At 48.8% G+C, this 10,491-nt stretch overlaps 1 pseudogene; it reads right to left on the reverse strand.

Moving 5' to 3' along the window:
* Positions 1 to 4,944: 4,944 nt before the first annotated feature.
* LOC119923728 lies at positions 4,945 to 9,078 on the reverse strand (annotated as a pseudogene).
* Positions 9,079 to 10,491: the final 1,413 nt, after the last annotated feature.

Genomic DNA, 10,491 nt, shown 5'->3' on the forward strand with positions numbered 1-10,491 from the left:
TGTTCTCCCTCTTATTGGGATAGGGATGCATGGACTTGGGAGGTACCTATAGATGAGATCTTCTCCGTCCTCTCAAGTGGTAATCCATCCACCTGGGCTACGGACCTCATTCCCTTTCATCTTATGAAAATTCTCACCCCTTCCCTCCTCCCTTCCTTAACTTCCATCTTCAACTGCTCACTCTCCACTGGTTCCTTCCTCTCTTCAAACATGCCCACTTCTCCCCCACCCTAAAAAACCCTCTCTAGACCCCACTACCCCTTCTAGTTATCGCCCTATCTCCATCCTACCCTTCCTTTCCAAACTCCTGGAATGAGTCATCTACACTCGCTGCTTCGAATTCCTCAACTCCAACTCTCTCCTAGACCCCCTCCAATCTGGCTTCTGTCCCCTGCATTCCACCGAAACTGCCCTCTCACAGGTCACCAATGACCTCCTTCTTGCCAAATCCAATGGCTCCTACTCTATCTTAGTCCTCCTCGACCTCTCAGCTGCCTTCGACACTGTGGACCATCCCCTTCCCCTCAACACTCTATCCAGCCTAAGTGGTTTGTATGTTTTTTAGAGTGTTGCTTGACGCTTGAGAAGTCAACCAAAGTTGGGTAGTTTGCAGACGTCCATAGCTCATCTCTGGAGATGACATTCATGCTGCCATGGGGAAGGAAGCCTTAAGCAGAAGGAAGTGAAGGGGAAAAAAATTCAGGTTAAGGCACTTAGCTCAACTTGACTGCCTTAGGTAAGCCTTCACTAATTGAATTTAGTAACAGTACAAACACTGATTTTACAGAATTCTTCAGTGTTTCATCAGTCAATCTGTAACGTCATTGACATGACTTTCAGCGCTTTTGTGGGAGCGTGTAGGATTTGACTTTTCATCCTTCTTTCCTGTCAGAATATATTTCCAAGATGTGCCAATAAAATGTTCACGAATATCAGTCACTGAACCGTGGAAATCTTGTTGTTGTGGTGGGCTCTCAGGAAAAAATTCAACTTATCAAATTGCATTTTTGTTGTATTCATTCATTCAATCATATTTATTGAGCACTTACTGTGTGCAGAGCACTGTACTAAGCGCTTGGGAAGTACAAGTTTGCAACATATAGAGACGGTCCCTACCCAACAGTGGGCTCACAGTCTAGAAGAGGGGGACAGATAACAAAACAAAACATATAAGCCAAATAAAATAAATAGAATAAATATGTACAAGTATTGAAGAGCTGGCATTCTTAAAACGCAGGCGCTGCTTTGTTGCAAAACTTTGGGTTAAAGAAAAACTTGCACTGGGGTCACCATGGAGTCCATTGATAATCCACAACGAGTACAAGACATTTCTTCCACCTCCACCATATCCTGTATGCAAACAAACTCAGATTCCCTAATTCATTCATTCATTCATTCATTCAATCGTATTTGTTAAGTACTACTGTGGGCAGAGCACTGTACTAAGTGCTTGGAAAGTACAATTTAGCAATAAAGAGAGACAATCCCTGCCCACAAAAGAGTTACAGTCTAGAAGGGGTCTACAGACATCAAAACAAGTAAACAGGCATCAATATAAATAAAATGAATTATAGATATGTACAAATATGCACAAGTGCCATGGTGCTGGGGGCGGGGGTGGGTGTTAGAGCAAAGGGAACAAGTCAGGGTGATACAGATGGGGGAGGGAGCTGAGGAAAAGGGGGACTTAGTCTGGGAAGGCCTTTTGGAGGAAGTGAGCCTTCAGTAGGGTTTTGAAAGGGGGAAGTGTGATTGTTTGGCATATTTGAGGAAGGAGGGTGTTCCAGGTCAGAGGTAGGACGTGGGCCAGAGGTCGACGGTGGGACAGAAGAGAAAGTAGCACTGTGAGAAGATCAGCACTAGAGGAGTGGAGTGTGTGGGCTGAGTTGTAGGAGAGAAGAGAGGTGAGGTAAGAAGGGGCAAGGTGATGGGGAGCTTTGAAGCCAATAGTGAGTTTCTGTTTCCCTAATCACATTCCAGCCACAATATATAATGCAAACATGTGAATGGTTGGAATTCTGTGCACTCCTAGCTTCGGCTAAAATATTTTTCTAGTACGGATTTATGGATTGAGAGATGAACATATAGCCATCCTTTGTGTTGACGCTACTGACAGTGAAAATCTAGCCATGCTTAAGAAAGAGACCAAACAGTCCAATACGAAACCAAAACCCTTTTCTATTCTGTGTTCCCAGAAGGATATATCCTTGCTGGGTGACTCTTAAACCTACTAATAATTATGGTACTTGTTAATTGCTTTTTATGTGCCAAAAACTGTTCTTAGCACTGGGGTAGATACAAGTTAATCTGGATGAACACAGTCCCAGTTCCACACTTGGATCACATTCTTAGCCCCCCTCCTTCCGCTCCCCCTTCTCCTCTTCCCCATCCCCCCCGCCTTAGCTCCTTCCCCTCCCCACAGCACCTGTATGTATGTATATATGTTTGTACATATTTATCACTCTATTTATTTATTTATTTTACTTGTACATATTTATTCTATTATTCTATTATTTATTATTCTAAATATATTGTTAATATGTTTTGTTTCGTTGTCTGTCTCTCCCTTCTAGACTGTGAGCCCACTGTTGGGTAGGGACCGTCTCTATATGTTGCCAACTTGTACTTCTCAAGCGCTTAGTACAGTGCTCTGCACACAGTGAGCACTCAATAAATAAAATTGAATGAATGAATGAATCCCCATTTTTTACTGATGTTCAAATAATCCTTATTTTACATATGAGGTAACTGAGGTACAGAGAAGTTGTGACTTTCCTAAGGTCACACAGCAGATAGGTGGTAGAGCCGGGATTAGAACCCATGGCTTTATGCCTCCCAGGCCTGTGCTCTATCTACTACACACTGCTGCTGGTGCATTCAAAATTTATGTCTATTTTCAAGCCTGCCTCTTGGTATCCCACCAGGGCATCGCAGATGATGAAATGGCCATATAATTTAATGAGATGGCCATATCATTTAACTGGTGATTAAAATCGTCAATAAACTCAAAGGGAAATTATAAAGATAGGTGTACCTCTTTAGTCGCTTATAATAATAATAATAATGGTATTTGTTAAGCACTTACTATGTGCCAAGCACTCTTCTAAGCGCTGGGGAGATACAAGGTGATCAGGTTGTCCCACGGGGGCGTCACAGTCTTTATCTCCGTTTTACAGATAAGCGAACTGAGGCCCAGAGAAGTTAAGTGACTTGCCCAAAGTCACACAGCTAACAAGTGGCAGAGCCGGGATTTGAACCCATGACCCCGACTCCAAAGCCCATATGCTTTCCACTGAGCCACGCTGCTTCTCTGTATAGTATATATATATATATATATATATATATATATATATATATATATATAAATAATATACTATATGTGTGTGTGTTTATTACATAGACAATAATTATGTTCCTTTCTAATTTTTCTGTGGGTTTATAAATGATATTACTGATGAGAGGTGAATGTGAGCTCAAGAAATAGACATTGCAGTGCAGCAAGGGGAAAATTTTTCCCTCAGATGATATCGGAGCCAGAGACCGATGCTTCAGTCTTTCACCCTGGTCTTCTGTAGAACAGGGACTACATTCCCAGAGAATACCACAGAAGGAAAGGAAAACTCAGTTTGCCTACACACTCCATACACCGACAACACTCACGCATCTTCTGTCATGGAATCATGCTGTGCCTGTCGGAGGAATGTTCCCTACTGTACCACATAAAACCCCAAATGGATGTAAGGGTTACTCATAAATGATGCGTTCCCTGCCCATAGTGGACTGTCCCCTAGTCCGCACATGCCTGACTTCCACAACCCCTCCCCACCATACCTGTTCTTCTCACCGAAACCCCAGTGAGACCAACGGCCTCAATAATAAGTACTTCTTAAGCACTTGGTATGTGCCAAGCACTGTTGGAAGCACTGGGTTAGATACAAGCAAATCAGATTGGGCAGGCTTGAGTCCCACATGGGGCTCCAACTCTTAAGCCCCATTTACAGATGAGGTACCTGAGGCCCAGAAAAGTGAGGCCACTTGCTCAAGGTCAGCCAGCAGATGTGGCGGAATCAGGGTTAGAACCCAGTTTTCCTGACTCCCTTGCCAGTGGTTTATCCAGCAAGCCACACTGCAACCCCCCAGTAGGAGGGAGCACTCATGCCTGACATGCCCAGGGCCCAAAATCTAATGCTAGCCAGGATCAAACCCAGGCCCAAATGGACAGATGAAAGACACGCCTTCCCAGATTGAGCCTCCAGGAGGCCTTCACAGACTGAGCCCGCCTTTTTCCTCTCCTCCTCCTCCTGCCCTCTCCATCGCACCCCCACCCGACCCCCTTCCCCTCCCCACAGCACTTGTGTATATTTGTACACATTACTCTATTACTTTTAGTAATGTTTAAATAGCTATACTCTATTGATTCTGATGGTTTTAACACCTGTCTCCTGTCTACTTGTTTTGTTTTGTTGTCTCTCTCCCCCTTCTAGACTGTGAGCCCGTTGTTGAGTAGGGACCATCTCTATATGTTGCCGATTTGTACTTCCCAAGTACTTGGTACAGTGATGTGCACACAATAAGCTCTCAATAAATACGATTGAATGAATGAACGACCCAGCTTTCCTGCAGGAAGAACCATTTATTTTCAACAAGCCCAGGATGGAGAATGAAGTTGGACGCTGTGCTCCGGGGAGAACTGGCTGATTCCCCTGGAGTACAGGAAGGCCTCTGGTTGAATGGTCATCTTTGTGCAGTGTTTAGGGGGCCCTGGGCCTAGTCGACCCGGGGCCCAGGAAGACGTCTTGAGGACGATATGTGAGGAGCTGGGGGGTGAGCCCCACGTATTAATATGGTAGAGAATGGAGCGAGACTCTCAGGAAAGGGCGGTTTGTTGTTCCTGGATGTTGAGCTCCACTTGCATGGCTGCTTTGAACCCGTTTTCACCCAAGCCTAGCGGCTGATGAAGGACTGCTGGCCTTTGCCGAGAGAACTGAGCCACATCTTCAACATGGCTGAAAACAAAGCTTGAGATGACGACTGGTTGCTCTTGCTGATCCTTGCTGGGACCAAGGAAGAAACGGGGCCCCAGGATTTGGCTGGTCCTGGGACCTTTGCTGTCAGGGCAGAGACAGAGGTCCTGCTGTGGTCTTTAGCGTCCTTCTTCCCTTTCTGTATAGGCGTGATGGCTCCCAAGTGGCCTGCAGACCTGGGAGGGCCGAGGGATGAGTTGATGGGGAGGGAACCTGGCTCATCGTTCGTCGGTCCCGGGGCCCACAAGGTTTGGATCTGAGGTCTGGCTCCGTTCTATGCTTCCTGGGAATGGTGGCGCTCTCTGCTGCCCATTGGAGCCTGGTGGCGTTCAGCAGCGAGTAAGACATGGGCCTTCTCAGATGTCTCCCCATTCACCCAGTCAGCCACACAGCAGCCAGGATGGTCTCCAGTAGGGGTAGGCTCATGGCCTGGTCTCACGGCCAGCCGGATAAGCCCTAATGGGGACACCGTGACAGGCCCAGTTAGGTAATGTATGAGAGAAAGCCCAGAATGAAAAGCAACGTGCTTTCTCTTCAAGAGGGTTTCCAGGGCCTTTACTATTCTTTGGACAGGTCGCCAGCCTTGATTTTTCCCTGGTGTTCCCGTGGTCCTGATTTCAAACTCAGCTTCAGGAATGACTCCACCCTCCTGTCACACCATGTAACCGGCCTCTCTGTTCTCTGGTGTCTGTGTTCAGGGACCCTAGAGCTGGGGAAGATGGGATGGCTGGTGGGATGGCTGGGTCCGGATATCTGGGGCTGGAGAGAGCTGGGGCTCTCAGTGAAGAAGGAGGAGCTGGCAGCGGTGTGGTGCCAGTATCGTCCCTCCCGCTGTGCCCCACGAAGGAGATTTCCCCAGCAATAGGCTGATGGCGCTTTGCATCAGTGCTGTCTTCTAGTGCCCACTATCACTTTTCAGCCTGGGGGAGTCCTCGAGTCTCAGAACCTTAGATATGCCATCGGTGAGTTCTGGCACACTGTAGTCCGAGTCCTTAATGTGGCCCGGGTCCTTGATCAGTGAGGACCCCAGGGGGCTGGACATTCCTTGGCAGAAGCCTCTCCTCTCAGGAGAGTCGTGCCGGGCATAATTTGGGTGGGTATCCTGCCCTCCCACCTGGAGGATGTGGCTCTCTGGATATCTCTGGTCCTAGGACGATGCCTTGGCTTCACTATTCCAGGGAGCAGGGCCAGTGGAAGTGGTTGGAATTATCAGACCCAGGGGGCCGTGGCTGTTTGGGCTGAGGTGAGGGGACTGGCAGGAGGTCATGGTCCCCTTAGTCTTAGTCTGCAACTTGGCATATTTTGGCTCTGTTTCCTCATGGGATTCTTTTTTCAGGACAAGCTATTCGCCCGTGGGCAGAGCAAGCTCAGCTCAGCTCCCCTCAAACGTTGATCTCTCTCCTCCAGCTGTCGAGTTGGAGGTCCTTTGCTTTGAGAGAGAATCGGGTCTCTTAAGTTAGAGGAAAGTTTGGTCAACGAGGAGGACTTAAGTAGTCATGATCTGCTCTTCCTGGCAGGTTGAGTTCCTGACTCCGGGCCTCGGGAGAAAGACGTTCTGGGACAAAACATCTTCTCCCTGCCGGTAAAGGGCAGTGAGGGTATAGAGCAGATAGGTCTGTCCCTCGAAGACACGCCCTGAACCTTCTCTCTGAGGCTTTGGCAGGCTGTACAATGTGATTTATCAGAGCCTATGTCCTTGTAGCGCCTGTTAAAGAATACCCACTCTTTCCAGCTGAGGGGAAGCAATTTCCCATAACTGACAGACCCGGCCCTCACGCTTTGGAGCTTCAGCAGCTGGCTCTTGGTCTGCTTCTCTTTTCTAGAAGGAAACCCACCCCCTCCATGACCCTCAAACCTAGGTAGGGACCACCGCTGACAGAATAGACACTGGGATTTGACCCCAGCTTGTGTGATCAATCAATCAATCAATCGTATTTATTGAGCGCTTACTGTGTGCAGAGCACTATACTAAGTGCTTGGGAAGTACAAGTTGGCAACACATAGAGACGGTCCCTACCCAACGGTGGGCTCACAGTCTAGAAGAATGGCTCTGGTGTGTAGTCATAGCCAAGAGCACTAAGAAATACGTTCGGGTCTGAACAACAAAGAGGTGGAGGTTGTTACCTGATGGATGGCAGCAGAAGAAGAGCATGTGGCAGGGGCAGAAACTGGACCATCGCAGAGAGGAAATTTCCTTCTCCAGGCACCTTTCAGGACAACACAAATCAATCTTCGAGCTGAGGACAGGGGCTCCAGGATAAAGTTCCGGGCTGGGAGTCAACAGGACTTCCTCTAAACCTGACTCCTCCATTTGCCTATTAGGTGAACTCAGACAAGGCACTTCACTTCCCTCTGCCTCAGTTTCCTTATCTGTAAACTGGAGATTAAATACATGCACACTGTCTTCATTATACTGTAAGCCCCATTTGGGACAGTGACTGTGTCTGATCTTGTTAACTTATATCTACCTCAGCACGATACTTGGAACATGGTACAGGATTATTATTATTATTTTTACAATTAGTAATAATTAATATTTTTATTCCTATCAAATCAACATCAAAACATTTCACAAGGTGATCCCTCTTGCCTATTCATTCAATCGTATTTATTGAACGCTTACTGTGTGCAGAGCACTGTACTAAGCGCTTGGGAACTACAAGTTAGCAACATATAGAGACGGTCCCTAACCAACAACGGGCTCATAGTCTAGAAGTCTAGTCTAGCAATGCTATTGATCTTGAGGGCTCTATCGGGATAATCTGAGGGCCATCCGTAGTCCCAATGTCAATGAACTGAGGGAACCCTCACATCGGTAATGAGAAAGGAGCCTGGTCCTGACATATGCAGACCTGGAGGGGGCGGGGGGGGGGAAACGCCTCCCAACCCCCCTCCCCCGAGAGAGCCCTGAGCCCTGGGCAACTGTTGGCTCTCCAACTGTGCCCAACTGTCACAGCACGTGTACCCACCCACAGGGCCTGCCCCCTTTTCCCTTTCCGGTCATTCCCCCCACAATATACCACCCTTCACACTAAAGCCGCACTCCCCCACACCCTGGGTGACTCTTCCCTGGGTCCTTCTCTTCCGTCGTGAGCCATCACAGAGTCTAGGCGGGGGGCCCAGGAAGGGGGAAAAGAGAATGAGTAGATCACCTTTTCAGGAGAAACAGAACCTCTTCTAGGTCCTTGTTCAATTTTTGCCACAGCCTCTGAACTAGAAACCAAGAGAATGGGTTACGTGGGGTTCCTAGGAAGGGGTGGGTTCTGCTCTTCCCTGCTATTTGGGGCCAGACTGTGCTCGGGGGCTCTATCTTCAAGCCTTGCCAAGCCAGCCATGACTCCTGAGGGTAGTTGCCCCCTCCCTCGTGTGTGTGTTGGGCAGGGGTGGGGATTTGGGAAACAGCGTGGCTTAGTGGAAAGATCACGGGCTTGGGAGTCAGAGGTAGTGGGTTATAGTCTCGGCTCCACCACTTGTCAGCTGGGTGACTTTGTGTAAGCCGCTTAAATTATCTGTGCCTCCGTTCCCTCATCTGTAAAATGTGGATTAGGACTGTGATCCCCACATGGGACAATCTGATTACCATTTATCTACTCCAGCGCTTAGAACAGTGCTTGGCACATAGTAAGCACTTAACAAATACCATCATTATCATTATCGGGGGGTGCAGAGGGGGCAGCTCAAGGATTTGTACAACAAGGAGGAAAGGGAGGACAGTAACTTTAACTAATGGGCTGGCATCGAAGTTAACAGGTCTTAGGGATGGACTCTGATCTCTATGTTAGGAAAAAGGCAAAAATCCTTTTTTATCTATTTTTCTCTTCCTCCCCCTCCCTGCCCTGCCTGGCCATGCCTGTGAATTTTGTCCCCTAGAAGGAGATCTTCCCTTCACTCAACGTGGATCTTGGTCCCTGGTTCTGTTCCTGGAGACTTGGGGGTGGGCCAGCGTGGAGACCGAGAGTGACAGCAGAGTGAGATTGGAGGAGGAAGAGCCCACCAGGCGTGCGTCCAGGGAGCCTGTCTCAGCTCGAGCAACAACCAAGTTCCCATGATCCATGAGTCCTCAGAGACCTGGTCAGGGCTCTTTTAAGAAGCTGGGGCAACCATCCTCACTTGGGGCTCTTGGTTGCTCCTGCACAGTGGATGGAGGACAGGGAGGTGAAAGGGCAAGAAAAATGATTAGGAGGAAGTGGGAAGCAGTGGGGCCTAGTGGGGAAATCCCAGGCCTGGAAGCCAGAAGACCCATTCTAGTATAGGTCTACCACTCTCCCGTTGTATGATCGTGGACAAATCACATAATTTCCTCCTCTAGGTTGTGAGCCCCCTCCCTACATGGTAAAGTTGTTGTGGTCAGGGCACGTGTTTATCAGCTCTGTTGTACTGTACTCTCTGAAGTATTTAGTACAGCACTCTGCATAGAGGACGCACTCCTTAAATACCATTGATGTTGAGGGCTCCCTGTGCCTCAGTTTCCTCAGCTTCTAAGTGGGGATTCAATACCTGTTCTCCCTCCTACCTGGCCTGTGAGCCCAATATGGGACTAGGACAAAGACTGTGTCCAACCCGATTAATGTCTATCTGCCTCAGAGCTTAGAACAGTGCTTGACACACAGTGAGTGCTTAGCAAATGCAATAAAACAAGTTAAAAAAAAAACAACAAAAAAGAGTGGGCTGGGAGACCTGACGGTTTTCCAAGCCCCTGAAACTCATGGGATCGGTCAATCCCGGGTCCCTACCAGAATATTAATTTTTTCTCCCGAAGCTTGAGGTGGACCCACCGGATGTGCCAGAGTATCAGCCCGAGGAATACGTGGGTGAATCCCTCATCAGGGAGGGGCCACTGAAGGCCCCAGAGGATGGAGAGGATTGGGAACAGGAGGGCTTCCAGGATGATCCACATCCTCCCTCCTGGCTCTGCCCCATCCTCTGTCTGGGCCTGGGCAGAGCCACTCGCCTCACCGAGCCGGGGGCCAAGACCCCAGAGCAGGGTCATAAAGACAGCTGAGTCATGGAGGGAGGGGAAAGAGAGGGTGGTTGGGGAGGCTCGTTAGGCTGGCAGGGGGATGAGGGGAAATGGGGTAGAGGCAGTGATTCTAGGTGGGATGGGGGAAGAAAGCCTTGGTGGGGAGGAGGTGGAGTGTAGCTTCAGTAGGGGATGATGACTCCTACGAGGAGGACTGGTTCCTGGAGGTGGGGGAGGGCAGTTCTAGCGTGAGAAACGAAGTTGGGGTGACTCCTTTGGGCAGGGCGGATAGTTCCGGTGTGGGAGGCTGGTTCTGGAGGGAACGGGTGCTGGCTCTCAGGGGGATGGATGGATAGTTGGGTGGGTAGTACTTCTCAGAGAGGGTGGCTCCTGAGGTGATCGGGTCGGATAAGACTGATTCAAAGGAGGGTGGTGGAGACTGTCCCACTCTGAGGGGATGTGTCACCTGGTGAGTGGAAGAGAAAAAGCATGGCCTGGTGGAAAGAC

This window comes from Tachyglossus aculeatus, unplaced genomic scaffold (assembly GCF_015852505.1).
Source record: "Tachyglossus aculeatus isolate mTacAcu1 unplaced genomic scaffold, mTacAcu1.pri scaffold_229_arrow_ctg1, whole genome shotgun sequence".
Taxonomy (NCBI): domain Eukaryota; kingdom Metazoa; phylum Chordata; class Mammalia; order Monotremata; family Tachyglossidae; genus Tachyglossus; species Tachyglossus aculeatus.